The sequence below is a fragment of the Chelonoidis abingdonii genome, chromosome 7 (assembly GCF_003597395.2).
Source record: "Chelonoidis abingdonii isolate Lonesome George chromosome 7, CheloAbing_2.0, whole genome shotgun sequence".
Taxonomy (NCBI): Eukaryota; Metazoa; Chordata; order Testudines; family Testudinidae; genus Chelonoidis; species Chelonoidis abingdonii.
In genome coordinates, this window is record NC_133775.1 from 30,209,773 (window position 1) to 30,218,564 (window position 8,792).

General features: G+C 47.2%; 1 protein-coding gene across 1 annotated transcript in view; it reads right to left on the reverse strand.

The window, feature by feature from the left end:
• The window catches only part of MCOLN2 (mucolipin TRP cation channel 2), a 38,971-nt gene extending 38,926 nt beyond the window's left edge, over nt 1-45 (reverse strand). Inside the window, exon 1 of the mRNA XM_032798857.2 lies at nt 1-45. This exon is cut by the window's left edge and continues 114 nt beyond it. The gene's annotated coding sequence lies outside the window, so the exon portion shown is untranslated.
• Between the last annotated feature and the right edge of the window lie 8,747 nt (nt 46-8,792).

The window sequence follows — 8,792 nt, forward strand, 5'->3', positions numbered from 1 at the left end:
GGCGCGATCGCAGCGGGGCGCGGGACCCATGCAGCTCCCGGGCCGCCGGGCGGGAGGCAGCCGAGCTAAGCCACCGCACCCGGATCCGCGGTCACGTGGCGCCCCGGGCGAGTCCGGAACGGAGAGTGACGGGGCGGAGGCGCTTGGCGCCTGCAGCCCTAGGCATTGGCGGGGCAGCCGGCGGCGCTCGGAGCTTCCGCGGAGCCGGAGAATCCCCCAGGCCCCCACCCCCCACGCTTGGTTTTAAAGCAGGAGCCTTGAGCTGGGGCTCGCAGCGCTCTGCAGCGTTGGGACGCGGTGTGCGGCTGCCGGGGGTGTTGTTTCCCACGTGCTGCCGGTGTGGCTCGCTTGCCCCTCAGACCTGCTGTCTGCGCCGCGAGCGGCAGCCTCGCTCAGCGCCCGGGCCTGGGTGTTCATTTCCGATCCCCAGGCCCTCCGCGCTGCACCCTGAACAGGCGCAAATCCGCGTTGTTAGCAGCGCTAGGGGCTGGTCTTCACTAACATATCGGTCAGAGCTACTAGGGCTTGGCTCCCCTGCAACAGGCAGGACTCAGAGTGTCCCAGTCCCGCTAGCCTGGGGCCGCCAACTTCCACTCACAACATTTGCACGTGGCAAGTCTGGGCCCAGCAGCCAAGCTAAGTAGGTGTCCTGGGAGAGCACAGGGAGTAACCACACCTCCAACCAACACTCCCGCTACAGCCTACACAGAGCGATTGCATTAGCAATTGGTATCTCAGGCTGCAGCTGGAGACTGGCTCTGTCCCCCAGGGCAGCACTAGCTGGCTAAGGTTATAGCTTCACTAGCAAACGGTACAGCTGTTCTGCTATAGCACCTCCCCAAGAGGCGGTAGCTACATTGAGGGAAGCTTTTTTCTGTTGATTTAGCCTTGTCATGACCAGGGCTAGGTGGTCTTAAATACCTCTCTCGGGAGTGTGGATTTTTCACCCTCCTGAGCGACATAGCTGGGCAGGAGTGGCGCCAGAGTTTCTGGCACCCTAGGCAGAATTCGGGGAGCAGCATTTTGTGCTCTCCCCGTGGGGCACATAGGAGCTTCCAGTTCTTCTCCCATCGCGCCGACGAAAAAGGACCCTCTGCCGAAATGCCGCAGGCGACGGCAGCAGTCATTGAGCTGCTCAGTTGCATGCCGCTGTTTTCCGCGGCACGTCGGCAGAAGGTCCTTCGGCAGCGCGACAGGAGCGGAACCAGAAGCTCCCGGTCGCCCCATGGGAAGTGCACAAAATGCTGCCCCTCGAATGCTGGCGCCCTAGGCGATAGCCTAGTATCGCCTAATGGAAGCACCAGCCCTGTAGCTGGGTCAGCCTAGGATTGCTAACTCTTCCAGACTGACCAGGAGTCTACCAGAATTGGCATCCATCTCCCGATGACTATTGAAAGCAATCCGGGAGATTTTAATAGGTCACTAAAAGTCTGGTCAGTGGCACAGCAGGGCTAAGGCAGGCTTCCTATCTGCCCTGCCTCCACGTGGCTCCCGGAAGTGGCCGGCATATGCAGCTTCTAGGTGCAGGGGCGGCCAGGGGGTCTCCGCACATTCCCCCTGCCACAAGCACGGACTCCGCAGCTCCTATTGGCCAGGAACCAGAGCAGCAAGGGCAGTGCCTTCAAGCAGGGGTTAACCCACACACCTCCTAGGTGTGGTGTTCTATCCCATCTAGTGGCACCATGACCAGTTAGAGCAAGGGAGGGCAAACTACAACCCATGGGCCAGATCCAGCCTGTCAGGGCTTTCAATCTGGCCCACGGGATTGCCAGCTCCGTACCTACTCTGTCCCTGCACGCGCACCCCGCCCCCATTGTCCAGGAACAGGGAACCGCAGCCAATGGGAGATTCCAGGGGGGTACCCAGGAGCCACTGCTGGACATGCTGGCCACTTCTGGGAGCAGTGCGGGGCCAGGACAGGCAGGGAGCCTGCCTTACCCCGCTGCGCAATGCTGCCACACTGGCACTGCTTGAGATAAGCAGAGCTGGGCTGGACCCTGCACCCCAAACCCCTGCCCTGGGCCCCCTGCCACACCCTGCACCCCTACTTCACCCCAACTCCCTGCCCCATGGCCCTGCATGCAATTTCCCCAGCCAGATGTGACTCTCAGGCCAAAAAGTTCGCCCACCCCTGAATTAGAGAAAGAGATTAATGGCTTTGCTCTACAGCAGGGGTTCTCTAACTTAATTGCACCGGGACCCCCTTCTGACAACAAAAATTACTACAAGACTGCAGGAGGAGGGACCGAAGCCTGAGCTTGCCTGAGCCCTGCCCCAGGCCAGGGGGCCAAAGACAAACCCCAAGGGCTTCAGCCCTGGGAAAGTGGGACTAACCTGAGCCCTGCTCCCTAGGGCTGAAGCCCTTGGGCTTTGGCCCCAGACAGTGGGGCTCAGTCTTCGGCTTCAGCCCTAACGACACCATTAAAATGGGGTTGTGACCCACTTTGGGGTCCAGACCCACGGTTTGAGAGCTTCTGCTCTACAGCCTTAGTTAAGAGCCACCTGGCTTTTAGCTCATCTAGCAGAGGCTCATGCACTAAGCTCTGGAGACCCCAGGTTTGATCCCGCCCGCTGATGACTGGGGTCTGTCAAAGTTACAGGGGCAGCACATGAAGCCACTTAGCTGCCCCTGAGCCTAGGAGCCAGAGGGACACGCTGGTTCTTTCTGGGAGCCACCCAAAGTAAGTACCACATGCTCCTCAGCCTCCTCTTGGAGCCCACATCCCTCACCCCAGCCCTGAGCCCCCTCCTGCACCTAAACTCTCTCCCAGAGCCTGTACCCTGAACCCCCTCCCGCATCTCAGCCCCCTCCTGCATGCCAAATTCTTCATTTCTTGCCCCACCCTGGAGCCCTCACCCCCTGCCATACCCCAATACCATACCCCAGCCTGGTGAAAGTGAGTGTGGGGGACAGCAAGTGATGCATGGAGTGGGGGTGGGGCCTCAGAGAAGGGCCAGGGTAAGGGTGTTTGGTTTTGTGTGATTCCAAAGTTGGCAACCTGAGGTCAACCTAATGTTTTAGTGTCAAGCTGAGCTAATTAGCTCCAGTTTAAAGACCCACTTACTTTGAGCTAGCAATTTGTGTGTGGATAGGAGTCAGGTTTCTGGGAAAACCATGAGCTAATACTTCAACAAAGACAAATAGCTGGACTGCAATCTCTTTGGGAAATGGGCTGTGTTTTGTTCTGAGTTGGTGTAGTGCAGAGGTGGGCAAACTTTTTGGCCCGAGGGCTACATCTGGGTATGGAAATTGTATGGTGGGCCATGCATGCTCATGAAATTGGGGTTGGGCTCCAGCTGGGGGTGCAGGCTCTGGGGATGAGGGGTTTGGGGTTCAGAAGGGTGCTCCAGGCTGGGACTGAGAGGTTTGGAAAGTGGGACAGGGATCAGAGCTGGGGCAGGGGTGGGGTGCCTCAGGGGTGCAGGCTCTGGCTGGCGCTTACCTCAAGCAGCTTCCAGAAGCAGCAACATATCCACGCTCCGGCTCCTATGCGGAGCCGCAGCCAGCCAGTGCTGCTGCATGCTGCCCAGTCCACAGGCACAGCCCCGCAGTTCCCATTGGCCATGATTCCTGGCTTATGGGGGCAACAGCAGTGAGTGGAGCCCCTGGCTGCCCCTATGCATAGGAGCTGGAGGGGGGGACATGCCACTGCTTCTGGGAGCTGCATGAAGCAGCTCCCAACCCTATGCCCCAGCTGGAGTGGGGCAAGCCCCAGCTCTCACTCTCCAAGGGGAGCTCAAGGGCTGGATTAAAATGGTAAGCAGGCTGAATGCAGCCCATGAGCCGTAGGTTGCCTATGCCTGGTGTAGTGCCTAGCACTGGGGGGGTGCTCATTCCTGAAGGGGGGCCCCCCACTCTGCTACAACAGCTGAATAAAATGTGCATTAAAACAGGACTTTGAAGAGTCCTGTTAGCTAACAGTTTTGGAGATGGTGATATGTCTTAGTTAATTTGGTCAGGTAGTTGTAGATAAGGCTGTGGTGGCATCAGTTTGTTGATGTTGTGCTTATTTAATATAGGTAGTAGCAGGATTCTAATTCAGGTCTAATCCTTCTTCTGCCATCATCTAAATGTTTAGCCTGGGCAAGCTCAAAGTGTGATAGTTTTCTTTAGCTCAAAAATTAGCTTCCATACTATTTCCTGTATTAGATTGAATGTATAATAGCTCATTCTTTAAACCAATAAAAAAACAGGACCACAATTTCTGGAACTTGGTTTGACATTTTTCTTAGGAACAGTTGTGAATTCCAAGGCCAACACTTTGCTATAGCAAAGAGAAAATTCACAGGTAATAAAAACCATTTTATGATTTTAATTTGTCAGACTAAAGCAGGATTTAGGCAGATGCTACATGTGTTCACAAAACAAAACCAAAAAAATGGGGGGTTTATCAAGCTTAGCTCTTCTGCCTGCTAGAACTTTTTCTGGGTGAGATGGGTACTATTAAAATACTCTGAATATTGTTCTGACCACATTCCTCTCTGGACTTCAAAGTCCCTATTGCTTTCAGTGGGTGAAGTTGAGGCCCAAAAACTTTTTGAATATCTAAACACTACTTATCCTGAAGTTGTTTTTTAATAAATCTTGGGAAAAAAGTTAAAGGAAAAGAGTGCAGACAATATTTCACAATATATTTATTGATTCCAACAGCTGGAAAAGTACAAGCTCCATTAATTTATTTGATTTGTTTTCTATTACAGTACTCTAAACACCACAAAAACAACTATACAAATAAGTCAAAGGAAAAAGTGTCCAGTTCAGTTTGTCCAGGTTGACGTTGACCAGCCACCAAGAAATAAGTAAATATTGATAACACAAACTTAGGCCAAGGGTGGGAGAAGGGTCTGAAACAGAAATTTGGGGCTAGATGAGCCTTTCTGATGAGGCCAGGAGCAGCCCTACCCCCCCCCCCCATTCCTTTTCAATTCAGAGTTTTTAAACCACTTCAGAAGGGCTCTAAGCTTATAGCTCAGCTTTTTAAAAGGGGAACATTTTAAAGTGCACGTACAGGCCCAGATCTTCAAACCTACTTAGGTCCCTAGCTTACATTGAAAAACCAACAAGATTTGACACTTAAACACTTCTAAGGTTCTGGCCTCTAACCCTTCAATTTTTAATATTTTCACACTTCTTCCAGGGGCATGGGATTAAGGTTATTGTCTCCTCCATATTTTAAAAAGTTGAGTTGTGGATAGAGGCAAAGAGCATGGTAGGTAAACTCTTAAAGAGGTTCCAAAGTAAACCAAAACATCCAGCTCACTCCTCCTGCAACTTCTGCTTCATTAAAGGCTTTAGGTAAGGATTAATAAACCATGCCTCCTTTACAGGCAATATTGATAATCAGGATTTATTATATTATTTTAAAATAAAGTATTCATAACTTAAGTGGAGTATTTTACAGAAGAGGTCAAGGCAGCTGCTACAGAATTTTAAGACACCTACAGAGCACCTCCATACCAAAACCTACAGGGCTCCCCTTTGCAGTTTATCCCACAGAGCTGTTCCCAATTTTCATTTGGGAGCAAGGAGCTGTGAGATGATGTCTGATTACTCCAGCAAGCTGGAGAGTGGAAGAGGATAGAATTAAACTTGCTCATTCTGAATAGCTTTACAAAGTTTGATTAAGCCTTTTCTTACAGAGTATAGATGTTAGAAGTTCTGTCCTAGCTGTAGGGGGAGCAAGGCAACAATGTTAACATGTAGAAAGAACAGGATAGAGAATACTGAGTTATGCCATTATGTAATTTGATAATATGCCCTCACCTGAGTTTTCAATTCACCCTCTCTCAGAAGGGATGACATTTTTTTTTTTAAAGTGTCCAGAGACAAAGGCCTAAGTTGATAAGACATAAAAAGGCTTCAACATAAAAGGGGTGTGTGACTGAAGAAAAAATTGGGACTATTTGGAGGAGAGATGAATAAGGGAAGTGATAGTTATGCAAATAGTGGTATAACCAAGGGGAAAAATCAGGTTCTCCTAAAAAAAAAAAAAAAAAGGAGAATTCAGTAGTGAAAGTAAAAGGCAAAAAGTCACTACTACCTGAAGGAAACATTTCCTCACAGTGGGTAGTGAACGTGGTGAATTTATCGCAAGACACCATTGAGACTAAACAGCCTAATAAGAGGCCCAGAAAATAAAATGGATGTCTATACATCCGTAACTCCATTAACAAAATAGATAAGGTACAAATCTTTATGCGTCAGGGCATAGGCTACTAACAGGAGTTAGGAAGAAGCATCACTGAGGGGCCAGCTCTGCCACAACAAAGTGTTCCCAAGCCTTCCAGTGAAGCATATGGTATTGGCCACTGCCTGAGACAGGAAGTTGTAATAGATGCATCATTGCTTTGATGCTATATGGCAATGTCTGTGTTCTTTCCTGGTTTAGACCTGCCAGACATTATAGTTACGTTTTTCTAACTAGAATTAAGTTTTATGTAAGGCACAGGAAGGTGTTTGAGTTGTTTCTACATTTTGTCTCTTAGTATGCATATCATCCAATGCCAGCTCTGGAGCCCGGTGTTGCTTGTACTTATTCTGAGCAACAACATGCAGGTTAAGTCATCTTCCACCTTCCTTCTCTAACTAGCCAGAACAGTGGTTGAGGAAGTTTGGCTTCAGCATTAGACGAGGACAAGGAGAAAATGTATTGATTAAGTTTCAGGATTGTCAATACAGGCCATTTCCAACAGCACATCAAATATGGGATCACTAGCTCCAAGAACTGAGAAGTATGGCTATAAAAAGTCCAAGGGGGAGAGTACCTTGCCACTGGCTTGTGGCTGGGATAAACCTGTTCTGCCTCATATGGCAATATGAAGGTATTAGAGATGGGAAAAGATTGCATAGGAGGGGCTCAGTTGTGTAATGGGCCCTAGCTCACCTTTAGTCTTTATGTATTCCTAATTATTCACAGGTGTTCCATCTGTATTAGTGCAGCAACACTACTCTGCATTGTAATCAGATTTGGGTTTTGCTGAATTGTGTAAGTCAGACTGGTTTAAAGAAAATCAAGAGAAAGTTTATAATGTCATCTAGGATTATGATGAAATAGTTAGGAAATAATCAGGTGGGAGAGGTGATGCCCTTTCAATGGTTCATAATAGCAGATGCCATTTCTTTCAGATGTCCTTGTAGCTGCAATAGTGCTTTTGAAGTGGTGTGTACATAGGCAAAGAATTGCCATCAGTGCTTACATGCTAATGAACTGTTTTCCCTGAATGGCATTCTCAAGATAACCAAAATGCTGGTGAAATAAGCCTTATTGAAATGACTTACTAGAAATTTAGTTTTTTAGGGGGAATTTGTTCAGTCTATCCCAGCTCTGCTACCTATTGCATTTGGTTGGCCTCTGTGCCGAGTTGAACCTATTATGATAAACCTACCACTTCTACATGACTGTTTTACACAAGAAAACCAAAGAGATTAATATATGTAATAATTCAATGAAAAAAAAACAAATGCAAGAGTTAATTTAGTACAGACCTAGAGCTAGCATCAAGCTAAAGTTTAGGTATTCATCTCAAATCAGTCCAATATTTAATCCTTGCCCAAAGTATACGGATACTGGTCACAGAAAAAGCTGATCTTAAAATTACTAGTTCACTCAAGATTTACTTCAATTGCAAATGTTTATTTCAGCACTTTCCTACAAAACAAACATTCAGACAGAACATGTTTAATGTCTTCCAAGTTTGTACATAGTACATAAACATTTCACTGGACATTTTACTACACCTATAGGATTTTTGCTCTTATGTGTGCAATCATCTAAAATATGTTCCTCTGTTATTATTCTGCTTCAAGTGAACAGATTATGGAGAAAAAAAGCTTGCATAAAAATATGGTTCCAAACCAAGAGGACTGACTGCTTAAGAGCTCAGAATTATAATATCTGAAGTACTGTATCAAAGTTCCACAGACCACCTTTCTGACTGCAGCAGATAATAGCTCCATCAAATATCCACTTTCCAATATTTGGGCCTCAAAACCTCCATACATCTAATTTAGACTCCAAAAATAGTCTAAGGTCTTGTGTACAGGAGGAAACATTTAAATAAAAATGGATATTTTGGAAGTACTTTTGTTGCTGATATGTTTATTTTCTCCTTTACCTCACCTTTATTCTTTAAAAACGTAGGTCAACATTCTGTTAAGAGAAGTGAAAGGCTACATGCCTGGTCCTACCCAGTGGTGTGTTTAATAAGCTATGTAAAGTTCCCCCATTCAGCTCTGCCACCATACTTCAACCCAACCTGTCCTATCCCTGGCTAGATACTCTGGCCTCTCAGAGAAGAGTCTACCAGTCATGTCAGGTGGTATGGCTTGTTCGCACAAACGTCTGCTACTTTATGCCTTGAGCTAGGTTTGAACATTTATGTTAATCCACTACACTGTCTCCAGGGGCAGTTTATCTAATATGTTTTACTGAAACTCAGTTTGGGTTGATTTTTTTTTTTATACTATTACTGCAGGTAAATAGAAAATCTGAAGAAACCAAAGGCCTTTGGTAAGTAGCACTGTAACTCAGTACATGTATGGATTAGCATTCATTATGTCTGTAGTGTTGAGGACCAGTTCGTTTGATGTTACCATTGTCCAACTGTTTAACTTTTGGATCTGTTGGAGAAATATTGTTGGATAGTCTAGTCTAGCCAGATCATTATGCATAGCCAGTTTCATAATGCCCTTTGCATCAATTCTAACTAGATAAGACAATTAGAGCCATATGCTTAGAAAAATACAATCTAAACTAGACATAATGGTCAGTTAGAGGTTCAAATCTCAAACT